General features: G+C 48.8%; 1 long non-coding RNA gene across 2 annotated transcripts in view; it reads left to right on the top strand.

Annotated features, from left to right (window-relative positions):
- Window positions 1–13,571, top strand: part of LOC146195022 (uncharacterized) — a 67,490-nt gene that overhangs the window by 43,289 nt on the left and 10,630 nt on the right. The gene's annotated exons all lie outside the window — the stretch shown is intronic.

The raw sequence follows: 13,571 nt of genomic DNA, 5'->3' as shown, positions 1-13,571 counted from the left end.
CGGCAAATTCAATCCACTCAGCGCTGTACACGTGAACAATCAGCTTTCCTGTGCGGCGAGGTTTCCTGTGTAGTGTCGGCGTGATCTCATTTTTGTTGAATACTGATGCGTGTTTGTCTTGGTCAGAGTTGATGTGCACTCAGTCTAAAGCAACTCGCCATGCCGTACGCTGCCTGTGCTACATTTAACCTGCTTAATTCTCGAGTCAAGTACGATATAATGAATCAGGCTTTTTCGATTCAATCTAAAGTACTGCCGGTCAGAGCCCGAACCTTGTATCTGCGCGAGCTTGACACTAAATTCGCCAGTCTCACTCGCATGAGACACGCGCAAACTGTTTAAAAGTCGATAAGAAAAACAAAGCTGTCATTAAACAGGCTTAAGTATTAGGCGCGCGAGCGTGGTACAGCGCAAGAAACGTGCAAAGTAAATCTAGAAGACTGGTGGTTGCGTGCTTTGTTTTCCTCAAATCCGCGCTTTTTCTCCTGCATTGGCGAAATCCTTGAATATTTCCTGCAATATTGCAGAAATACTGCAGAAGACACGTTTTCATCGCCAACAAACCCGCCGTAAACTCGGAAGCGGACTATACGTAGCGTGCGTTTCTGCGAGCGCCGCCGACGGCCGATCCACACTACCGAAGCGACGCTGGCGCCACCTCTAGGTCGATCTCGCGGCGAATATAGAAATAAAAGAATAGCTTGCGGAGCAGGGAGTAATTGCAGCTCGTAGAATCACCATAAGGAGAAACAACGCAGACGTCGTTGTAGAAATAAAAGGCGTATTAAATTTAAACACCATAGCTCTGCCAGAGTTCACTCACGCAGCTTATCGGAATTGTAATGTCTGTACTGACTTTTTCAACACCAGGCGCTGCTAAAAGTGGCAGCGCTTCAGTCATAACGTGCTAGCTTGCCGAGCCAAAGCAACTTGCGTCCCGTGCAGTGAAAATAACCACCCCGATGGCGGTGTGAGCGCACATCAAAATTCGTGAACTGCAGTGACACGCATGGTGCGTACTGCAGACCATGCCCAGTATGGAAAAAGAAATAACCACTCCGAAAACAACATAACGTACCCCGAGGCAAGAAAGCAACTCTCCTTTCAAAAAGGGCACATACTCGGAAGCGGTGCCACGGGGACCCCAACCGCCTTCAGTTTCAATCGGGACACAATTCGATATGAAGGACTTGGTGTTGACATCCAGGTCCCCACCCTGTCCGCAGTAGCCACCGGCACAGTTCACAGGGCTAAATATTTTGAGCGATGATCCCAAAATCTGCCCTCAGAGGTTCTCAGTTGCTACCTTCAATAGCAACCCCCCATGGGACAGACAGCCAAAACAGCGCTGTTGAACTGGACGTCTTGCCTCAGCTCACTAGGAGTAAAGCTGCCATACTAAGACACTGCCTCTGCAGTAGTGGTGGAAACAAAAAATATTCACGCGAAAGTTAGAGCCATCGCGACAGACTCTTTTTCAATATCCAACATGGAGGGCATGAATATCAGCGAAAGCCCGCCGGCATCAAAACGCTTGCAAGGAAGACAAACAACAGACAGCGCCGCGACATCGCATGACAATCGCTTGTCTCCGGCTCCCATCTCTCGCGCTGAATCTGAGCCCTGCGACTGGCAATTCTATCCAGCTGTGCTCGAACTACTGGCAGCGCTAGACGCTCGACCAAGCTATTAAATGCTCATATCACATGGTGGAGGTCCATCCGAGGTTCCCTGTACCCATCTCGCCCTTTAACTTCACAGCAGAAGTTGACTGCCCCAATAACGAAGCCGACCTCATTCCACCCAGCTTCGCCCGTCACCTGCAAAGGTGCCCAAGTCAACAGCACCCCATTACCTTCAGTGGAAGCACGACGTCGACGATTGGCGGTCCGCTTACGAGATGGTCTGCCTTCACAATAACTGCGTTGACAATCGTAAAATAAAAAATGTCATATTTTACCTGAGAATTGTAGGTAATCTTTGGTTTCGAAACCATGAGCCGGACATTACCAAATAGGGTAACATCAAGAACAAATTTTGTGAGGTCTTAGACGGCCCCGCCGTCAGGAAACTCCGCACGGAAAACATCTTCGGTCGAGGGAGCCGCTGACCGGTGAAACGTTCACCAGTTACACTGAGGACATTGTTGATTTGTGTCACCGCGTTAACCCGACCATGCCCGAGGCCGATAAAATACGTCATGTCCTCAGGGGAATTGATGACGGCGCCTTCCATATGCTCATCGCAAAGTCCCCCACTACGGTCAAGGAAATTTGCGACCTCTGCCAAAGCTTTAACGAGCTCCGAAAGGAGCATGTTTTCATTCGCCGCCCGCCTGGCGATTCGCACGCTGGACTAGCCGCCGAGAGGGAGTCATCTAGCCTCTCTCAAGACATCAAGGCTTTTGTACTCGAGGCAGTCGCGCGACAACAGTCTCTGCAGCAATAGGTTAACGAGTCGTCAACAGGCCTTGCTCCGGAACTTCGACGTGCAATCCAGCGACATGTCCCAGACGTCGTCCCTATATCCGGTCCTCAACCAGCTCCGACCGCAATCTCACTGCTGTTCTTGCGCATAAAATTCACTCTTCTGGCGTTGCACCACTGATGTATGTTCCAGCATTCGCGCCGGCTTCTCCTCAGGTACTTCGTCGCACGTATGCCGAAGTGGCTTTAAGTCGACCTCCTGCAAGAGCATATGCCTATGCTTCACCTCTGTGCGTTCGGAATCAACAGCTTTTGCTCCTCGTTTGCCTCACACGTGATCTCCATGGCGCACGTCGGACAACAGGTCTATTTGCTATCACTGCAGCATCCCTGGGCACACTGCATGCAACTGCCGGCGCCGCTCATCTATGGCCTTGGCTGCCCGGCCGGCGCATCCTTATTTGCCCCCCCCCCCCAGTTCCCAGTCCCATAGGGTCCTCCAACTGCACCCCCTGAACCTCCTGACTTCCTCCCTTGTCGTTCGCCGTCACAACGTCGCTGCTTCATTTCGCCATTGCGACGACGACCCGCTACTCAGTCGGGAATCTAAATGAGCAGCTCGCAAGGCACGAACTGCGTATTCGACAGAATTTTAAAATCGAGCTCTTCTCGCCAATGTTTGCTTTCATCGTTGAGGGTATTTATGCTCTGGCGCTTGTCGACACCGGTGCCGTTGTATCATATCCCTCATGTAATACCCCACTCCTGGGGCCTTTGATGTTTATTCTAAATAAATAAAAATAAATCTGTTATCAGACAAAATCTGTGCAGCTCTCTCCGAACGTTGACTGCACCCCTCGTGGAACTATCGATTCGTACCGCACTTGCTCACAGTATACAGCCGACAGCTGTCTGCACTGCTCACGTCGTCATTCCTGGTGCCTTGTACATCACCAAGTTCGTCGTTCTCCCAACATGTTCTCATGACGTTATTCTTGGCTCGGCTTTCTTGCCTCAGCATCATGCTAGCTTTGACTGCGCCAGTCCTCAACTATAGCTTATTGAATCAAGTGATGCAACGTCTGATGCTCTGCTCCGCGAGCCGTGTCCTCGTTCTGCGTCCATACTCCTCCAAGCTCGCGGCACAACTATCCCACATGTTAGCGCTGTTCTGATTCCCCTCACTCTCTTCTGTCACCGCCGCCACAGTTCTCTTTGCGCCCTCTAACGTTGTTGCACTGTTGGGCTCCGAAGCGGCACTTTTCGAGGTTAAGTTGAAGACTGGCTCGGTTTAGGCAGGTGAAGACCTGGCGAAGTCGGCTGAAAAGACAATATCGTCCAGGTAGCATAAATAAATTTCAGGCCGCGCAATATGGGGTCCATAATTCTTTAAAATGTAGCTTGGGCTTTACGGAGTGCGAATGGCATAACGTTAAATTCGTATAGTACGTCTTCGGTAATAGAGGCGGTCTTCGCACGATCCGCCGCTGCCGAGAGCACATGCCAACACCCGGAGCGCAAATCGAGTGAGGAAAAAAATTCTGCGCCTTGCAAGCAGTCTAGGGCATCGTCGTTTCGCTGGAGGGGGTACACAGCTCTATGAGTAATTTTGTTGAGGCGGCGATAATCAGCACAAAATCGTATTGAGCCATCCTTCTTTTTAACTAGGACCACAAGAGACGACCATGGATTACAGGATTCTCTAATTACTCCGCTTTGCAGCATGTCGTTGCCTTATTCGGCAATAACACGGCGCTCAGTCGGGGACACACCGTACGGCCGCTGATGGAGAGGTGGGTGAGCGCCAGTGTCGATGATGTGGAAACGGTCATCATGCGCCCTAATGAAGATTGCGGGGTGTCGACGTAGGAGGGGAATTGGTGTAAAAGGTCAAAAACGTTCTCACGGCGGCGCAGCTCCAGAGCGCTGTCCACAGACTGGTAAACAAGATTCCGCTGCAGCGGATCGGAAGCCACACGAGTCAGAGTCAAAGCGTCAACTTGGCAAACAGGGAATAGCACATCATCAAAGGCAAACAGAAGGTTCATGGCTCGATGCAGCCGAGGCACACCCGCAGCATCTTCGCGGGTGTTTCGAAGATACTAGAGGGGCTGTGGATTCAAATCTGAGCTCTCCACTTCTACAGCGGCGGCAAAACGCCCTAACAGAAAAGCGAAACCACACATACGTCTCCTGAGAATACACAATTTTCTCTACGAATGCAACCTCACCGATGGACGCAATAACTTTTTCTTCAACTGGCATCTCGTCTTTAATTGAGAAAATGAAACTTTCCTCGTCAGCCGGCATCGACGAGATAAACACTAAACTACTAAAAAACACGAAGTGCATTAGTACAGTTTATCTAGAAATATTGTTTTCGCAAGCACTCTCTACAGGTCTCATTCAGGAAAACTGGAAACTTGGGAAGGTCTTTCCACTCTACAAATCAGATGACAAAAATACCCCCCTAAACTACCGTCCAATTTCTCTAACTAGCGTCCGCTGCAAGATCATGGAGCATGTCATATACTCTCAGGTAATGGACTTCTTAGACTCTAACAATTTCTTCCATGCATCCCAACACGATTTCCTCAAGGGGCATTCATGCGAAACACAACTAGCCATGTTCCTCAACGACTTACATGCTGACCTGGACACTAACCTTCAAGTTGACGCAATCTTTCTGGATTACGCTAAAGCATTTGATAAAGTTCCACATCAGCGATTAATACAAAAACTTTCTATTCTAAACTTACATCCCAATGTGCTAAACTGGGTCAAGGCCTTCTTAACAAATAGTTTTCAGTCAGCCATTGTGAACAACCACTCTTCCAACCTTCTCCCTGTAACATCCGGCGTCCCACAAGGCTCCGTTCTTGCGCCCCTACTGTTTTTAATATATAATAACAATCTCCCACAGCATGTATCCTGCCAAATTCGAATGTTCGCTGACGACTGCGTAATTTACGGCCAAATAACAAACACAACTGATCAAGAAGCCCTCCTGCAGGGCCTTAACCAAATTGAACAGTGGTGCAAAAATTGGCTTATGACCCTGAACCCTAGCAAATGCAAGTTTCTTTCCATTACCCGTCGCAGAAAGAGTCATGCCTTCCATTACAAAATCGCTAACGAGTCCACAGAATCTGTATCATCTTTCAAGTACTTAGTCGTCACATTATCTAATGACCACAATGGAATGCACATGTTGCTAACGTGATATCATCTGCCAACAAAACTCTGGGATTTCTTAAACGTCACCTTCGCCTTACCTCCGATCACGTGAAATAGCTCGCCTACAAGTCACTCATTAGACCTAAACTTGAATATGCATCCGCCATATGGGACCCGCATCATATTAAGCTCATAAACGATCTAGAAGCCGTTCAAAACCGCGCTACAAGGTTCATTCATCCTTCTTACTCGTACGACGTCAGTGTTTCAGCCCTAAAAGCTAAATCAGCACTGTCGCCTCTTTCCGTTCGTCGTCACTGTACCACAAATTCTTTCACTCATCACTTAACCGTGCCCCCTAGATCACGCCAGCATCTTACATTTCCCACCGCACTAGCCACACGCTTCAAGTGTTTCGCGCACGTGCCTGAACTGTTACTTTTTCAGCCTCCTTCTTCCCACGTGCAGCTAAAGATTGGAACGGCCTTCCCCAGCATATCGTCGACATCACCTGCCCTTTATCGCTTGCTAGCAATCTAAACAACATTTTTGTATATGATCACATATATTGCATTGTCTTGTACCTTTTCTGCTCATCCCACCCCTTATGTAATACCCCGCGTGGGGTCTTTAAGGTAATAAAATGATATGAAATGAAATATCACAATAGCTTATTTAATGCAATGCAACAGTAGATGTTTCCACAGAAATTATACTGACATTACATATCTACTCAAAATAATGCACTAACAGCTCTTTGCCTTCAAGAAACAAACCTATAGCCACAGCACTCAAATATCATGAAAACTTACAACACGTATCAAAAAGCTGAAATGCTGGCTAGCAGTCTGTCTGATACATCATAATAATAACACATCCCGAGTCCGTGCAAGAGAAATCGAACTTCTAAGCAGTAGCTGTAGGCATCAACCATAAGCTCTCTGTACACACCACCACATCTCATATTTATTATTGAGAAAACCTTGTTAAACAAGTAGCGGCGCCATTGTGACACTTGGGCAACTTAATCCTAACTGTTCCCTTTGGCGAAGCGAAACTACAAACGCAAGGGGCCAAACTTTAGATTTTATACTCAAACGGCATGTGTTTATTAGGCACGGAAAGGGCAACATTTTGCTTTCCCAGCTCCATGAAAATCACTTGCATTTACTTCGCTTTTGCATCACCTTTTATTTTAGTGATTTCAATTAGGATGATTTACATGAGCTCATGGGAAGTGATAATTTGCCCAAACAATTAACATTATCAGCCCTTGCACCTATCATCTCTAGCAGACCACGGCGCCGGAAAATCCACTTTGCCGATTGACCAAGATAGAGCACGAGTGCCACTGTGAAAGAATACTCTATAGACACCACAATTGATGAAATAAACGTACAATGCACAAAATGTATAATAACAGCAGCTACAACGGCGATCTCGTAAACTTCAGAACTCTCAAGCAGGAAACAGAAAGTTTGGTGGCCAAAATATTAGAAATTGGCCAAAAAGCACCAAACCCAAGCTATGGGATTCTTTCGCAGATATCCACCCGCAGAAAACTTATTTTTAAAAGATCTAAAGCCAAAGCACGACATATCAGATGCACTGCCGCAAAAATCTCATGGCAACAATAAGTGTCCTCCATTAACAGTTAACTAATGTGAATGAAAATTTGGGAACAGATGCGGACATTCACGCAGTATTTTACTCCTTTATAATACAAATGCTCATAACACTCGCCATACAAAGTTAAAAGCACAGGCAAACATTTAGGGAGCTTTTTTCATAGTGTCAAGCTCGTCCAACAACGACAACAACAACATCAACACTTGCTGTGTTCTGCTCTTCTGTGCTGTGAACACTTGCCCATCACCTGCTGTGGTTTCCTGTGCTAGCCTTGTGTTCCGTATCATCTTGGTGGAAGTGACCAAAGATCCCCGAGCGCACAGATTACCCCTTGCGCTGCCAAAAGTTGGATTTGCGCAGTGGCCGTCATCTATCTGGGCTTTCAACGACATCAATAACTACCACTATGACCTCCGAGGCAGCCCCTACCACCGCGGCAACTCGGCTCAGCTAGTCGTGCTCACAAAAATCCGCCACCCTCCGATATTTAAGGGCGAAGACAATACAGACGTGGAAGATTGGCTGGATGAGTACGAGCACTGCAGCAAGAACAACCACTGGGACGCGACCATTATGCTGGCCAACATCATTTTCTATTTGGCGGGAAGAGCTCGCACGTGGTTCCAAAATCACGAACAAGAGCTGGTAACGTGGGCAATCTGTAAGCAAAAGCTTCAGGACCTGTTTGGCAAGCCCATTGGTCGATCTGTCGCAGCAAAAACAGAACTTTCATCTCGCATCCAATCCTCCACAGAGTCCTACCTTGCGTATATTCAAGACGTGCTAGCGTTGTGTCGCAAGTTCAAGTGCTCAACGACGGAAAATGACAAGGTAGGCCATATCCTCAAGGGCATTGCAGCTGATGCGTTCAACATCCTGTTCTGCATGAATTGCTCCACCGTCGACTCAGTGCTTCAAGTATGTCGAAAATTCGAGCAGGCTAAACAACGACGCCTCGTTCATCGCTTTGAGCGCCTTCCAACATCCGCAGCTACATCATCCTGCGATGATCTGGCCCCTTTGCAAAAGCCTTCTCATCCCACGAACATGACTCGTATCGTCCGGAAAGAACTCGAGGCCTTAGCTCCTACACCACTCATGTCTCCGCTACCCGACACCGTGGCCATGATACAGGCCGTAGTTCGCCAAGAACTTGCAAACGTCGGCCTGTCCTCCAGCCCCGTGCCGACCACGCCACACCCCACTCTGCTCCTGTAGTGGCTGCTGCTACTACCAGCCCACCTTCCCCACGTCGCTATCCTAGACGCAATCCTGCAGAGTGGCGCACCTCAGACGACAAGCCAATTTGCTTCATTTGCTGTCGCGCCGGTCACACATCGCGTTATTGACGTAGCCGTACCTTCTTCGCTCCTCGCTCCTATTACAACGCCGACCGCCGATACTACCAGGGACCTCGACGCTTCCCTGTCCAACCAGAAGAGCTCCTTCCCGTCTACGATGGATCAGGACATTATCTTTCTCAACAAGATGAGACTCGAAACGAAACCGTCCCCCCTGCCCGTCGCACCAGCCGATCTCCATCCCCACTGGCTCGTCGATCCCGTTCACCGGTATCTCGCCGCAACTCCTCCCCATCACACGCAGGTACCTACTCGGGAAATTAGCGAGTGCAGCGCCCTGTAGTGACGCTGCATTCCCGACCCGGACTGTCAACTCGGAACTGACCCCCGCACCTAGACAAAACCTCATTAGTATTCTTGTGGACGGAGTCTCCGTTTCTGCCCTTATTAGCACTGGAGCCCACATTTCTGTCCTCAGTTCTTCGCTCCGTCGACGCCTCAACAAAGTCCTCACGCCTGCTTCCTCGTCTACTGTTCGTATTGCTGATGGCAACACAACTACTGTCATTGGTATGTGTACTACGAGAGTTACCATTTCAGACCGCCACATCCCTGTGCTATTTACAGTCCTCACCAGTTGCCCTCATGAAGTCATATCAGGACTCGACTTTTTAACAGAACACTCCGCTCTCATTGACTGTTCTTCTGGACTGATTCATCTAGACCTGCCGCTCTGCCCTGACAACAAAGCTCCTGAAACTTTAACGCTCCGTCTCCGCTCCGCTACATTTAGTCGCCTACCACCAGAAGCCGCAGTGTACGTGCTGATGTCGCCTTTTCCCTCCGTTCCGGATGGCGACTACATTGTTTGCCCCATAACTGACGTGACACTTGAGCGTAGCGCTAGTCTCACAATATAGTGCATGTAGCGAATAACAGCACTTGTATTCCAGTCCTTAACTTCAGCTCTTTTGTGCAAGTTCTTCCTGAGGGCATTTCTCTCGCCGAACTGACCCCATTGTCGGAGTTTATTGTGGCTGCTCTTTTACGTGACCCTATCGCCGCAGTGCCGACACGACCTGCACCGTTCCCACATCAGGAGGTTCGTATATCTGGCATGGTTGCTCCTGACTTGCACATGATCGTGCTAAAGCACTTACGACCCTACTGACATCGTACAGTGATAGTTTAGATTTTGGTGACTGACTCTTGGGTAAAACGTCCCTCGTTACACATCGCATCGATACCGGAGACGCCAGCCCAATTCACAGACGACCTTACCGAGTCGCCATTTCTGAACGTCGCCTCATACAAGATGAAGTCGACAAGATGTTAGCAAGGAACATTATAGAGCCTGCCAGCAGTCCCTGGGCATCACCTGTAGTGCTTGGTAAAAAAAGGACAATACCTGAAGGTTCTGCGTTGATTACCGACATCTCAACAAAATTACAAAGAAGGACGTTTACCCGCTCCCCGGGATAGATGATGCCCTTGACTGCTTGCACAGCGCCAGCTATTTTTCTTCGATTGATCTCCGTTCTGGTTATTGGCAGATCGCTGTTGACGAACAGGATCGAGAGAAGACCGCTTTCGTCACGCCTGATGGCCTGTACCAATTCAAGGGGATGCCATTTGGTCTGTGTAATGCGCCCGCAACATTCGAGCGCATGATGGATTCTTTTTTGCACGGTTTCAAATGGACGACGTGTTTATGTTATCTCGATGACGTTGTTGTCTTTTCCTCGACCTTCGAGAGCCATCTCCATCGCCTTGAGGCCATTCTTGGTGTCTTCCGAAGAGCTGGCCTTCAGCTTAACTCGAAGAAGTGTAGCTTCGGCCTACGTGAACTCAAGGTGCTCGGTCACGTGGTCGACGCACGTGGCGTTCGACCCGAGCCAGACAAAATACTTGCTGTAAGTGATTTTCCTACACCCCGCTGTACCAGTGACGTGCGTAGTTTTCTAGGCCTTTGCTCCTATTTTCGGCGGTTTGTCTACAACTTTGCGGAGACGACTCGTCCGCTCACCATTCTTCTGAAGAACGACGCTCCATTTTGCTGGGACCAAGAACAGTCTCAAGCATTTCCTGCGCTCATTGCGGCCCTCACCAACCCACCCATCCTGGCACAATTCAATTCCTCACCACCAATGGAGGTACGCACCGACGCCAGTGGTGACGGTATTGGTGCCACTCTAGCCCAACAGTAGATGGGTCGCACTGACGTCATTGCTTATGTCAGTCGCCTCCTTTCTGCGGCTGAGTGGAATTACTCGATCACAGAATGTGAGTGCTTAGCCCTCGTGTGGGCCATTACAAAGTTTCGCCCCTACTTGTTTGGCCGCCCGTTCTCCGTCATCACCGACCACCACGCCTTATGTTGGCTTTCTACGCTGAAGGACCCTACTGGTCGCCTGGGGCGTTGGGCCCTCCACCTTCAGGAACACACTTTTTCTGTCGTCCACAAGTCCGGCCGATTGCACGCTGACGCCGACAGCCTCTCCCGCAACCCGGTAGATCCACCACCCACCAGCGAGTGTGACGATGACACATGTGTATTGGCCATCTCTGACCTTCTAAACATTCGACATGAACAGCGCTTAGATCCCCAGCTTTGCAGTATTATCAATCACCTCAGCACTAATCACCTTGATGCAACCCTAGCTTTGTTCGTGCTCCACAACGGCACCTTATACTGGCGGAATATGCGACCAGATGGCGCCGAGCTTCTGCTCGTAGTTCCCGAACCCCTGCGCGCCACCGTTCTACAGCAACTGCACGACGTGCCCACTGCGGGTCATCTTGGTCTATCTCGCACGTACGACAGCGTCCGCCGCAGTTTCTTTTGGCCGGGCCTCTATCGCTCTGTTCGTCGTTACGTGGCTTCTTGTGACCGGTGTCAGCGACGGAAGAAGCCATCGGTGTTGCCTGCTGGATACCTGCAGCCGATCGACATTCCAATAGACCCGTTTTCCCGTGTTGGCTTTGATCTCCTCGGGCCTTTCCCACTCTCTTCGTCGGGGAATAAATGGATTGCGGTGGCCACGGACTATACGACGTGCTACGCTGTCATCCGAGCGATACCTACCAGCTGTGCAACTGACGTGGCTGCGTTTCTTCTCCACGACGTCATCCTGCTTCATGGTGCTCCACGCCAGCTGCTCACTGACCGTGGCCGTTGCTTTCTTGCTCGAGTAGTCGACGAAATTATCCAGTTCTGCTCCAATAAGCACTATTTCACCACCGCTTACCATCCACAAATGAACGGCCTCACCGAACGCCTCAACCGCACGCTCACGGACATGTTGTCAATGTATGTATCGGATGATCACCGTGACTGGGATGTTACTTTGCCGTTTGTAACATTCGCATGTAATTCCTCCCGTCAAGACACAATGGGCTACTCCCCCTTCTATCATCTATAGGGCCGCGACCCTCCCCTTCCGTTCGTGACGCCATATCTCGAGCTGACGCCGCCCGAGTTATTGCTCCCCACCGACTAGCTTCCTCCCAAAATTCCCAAAAACGTCGCCATGATTCTCGTCACCGCGACGCCCACTACTCTCCGGGATCTCTCGTCTTGATCTGGACACCCGCTCGTAGAGTTGGACTGTGTGAGAAGCTCTTGCCACGCTACGCAGGACCCTACCGTGTCTTACGGCCAGTCACCCCTGTGACGTATGAGATCACCCCTGTGCATCCGCCGAAACAATCCGCTCGGCCACGTACCGAGATCGTTGATGTCACCCGAATGAAGCCGTACTACACCTGCAGTAGTTCGACATTATGCGCACTGAGACTGTGCTTCTCGTGGGGAGAGGGGGGGAAGGTAATGTTACATATATGCCCTGCGCGTTGCTGGATGTTGAAGAAGAGGACGATAAACAGTAGTGACGCGAAAAAAAGACGAAGCTGAAGAAACCGTTGGGACTTGCCTGAACACTTGCTGTGTTCTGCTCTACTGTGCTGTGAACGCTTGCCCATCACCTGCTGTGGTTTCCTGTGCTAGCCTTCTGCCCGGTATTAATATAAAACGACGTTCCGCTACTAATTTCATTGTACCTGTCGAGAACAAATCCCGGGAAGCGTTTATACACAACCAACACTGTACCGTAGTCTTCGACGTAGAGATGGCTACGGTAACACGTGGAAGTCCGGTATCAACCGTGACCTAGCGGACATAGGTGTCCGCGGTAGTATGCTATGTAGTTTGAGAGACTTCCTAGCCAGTCACACATTCAGAAACTGCCTAGAGGCAGATTCTGAATGTGCAATTCGCAAACCCTTTTACTCAAGAGAGCAGTTTACTCCAAGGATGCATTCTCAGTATAATCCTCTTCATAGTTAAAATGAACTCCATAGCAAAGGTCATCCATAAATCCATAATGTCTCAGTCTACGTAGATGACCTGCAAATAGTGCGAATTTCTTTCAACATATCTACTTGTGAGTGACATATACAAATGACAATAAATGAAGATTTATTTTTGTAAAAATGCATCTATTTTAAAACGATGATAACAATTTCTATTTTAGAAACAAATTAGTTCAATGCCTGAAAAATATAAAGAGAAATTAGATATTTTGTCAGCCTACAGTGAATTAAGAATCAGCAAGAAACGACAAAATTATTTTACGGCGGTTGATTATAATATGCCCAACGAATGACATACGCCAAGTGCCCGAATCTGAAAGCCAAATACATTGAAATCAATTTACAGTTTTTTTCTGGCACTTGCCTCAGCCACCGCCTGATATGAAATTACTTCTACTGAAGTGCGGCATTTTAAAAATAACGGTTGCTCTGACCATGTGACCTTTCTTGTTGAGGACGCTACCAAGGGAGTTCGATGCTTTCATCAAATATAATGGATTCGTAATCTGTATGGTCAGCTGCGCCATTCACCTCAATTTTTCGCAAAGGAAAAAATAGTTTTTTTTTCATACCTCAGCAGTACATTCTCTAGAAAAGTTTTCGAGATAAAAACCAAGTCCCAAGGGTTAAGAAAATAATGTTTTAATCACAAATACTGATCGAATGA

Source organism: Amblyomma maculatum, chromosome 3, assembly GCF_055883805.1.
Source record: "Amblyomma maculatum isolate TAMU_Amacu chromosome 3, ASM5588380v1, whole genome shotgun sequence".
Taxonomy (NCBI): Eukaryota; Metazoa; Arthropoda; class Arachnida; order Ixodida; family Ixodidae; genus Amblyomma; species Amblyomma maculatum.
The sequence above is the reverse complement of the archived record's forward strand: the minus strand, read 5'-3'. Positions and strand labels throughout refer to the sequence as shown.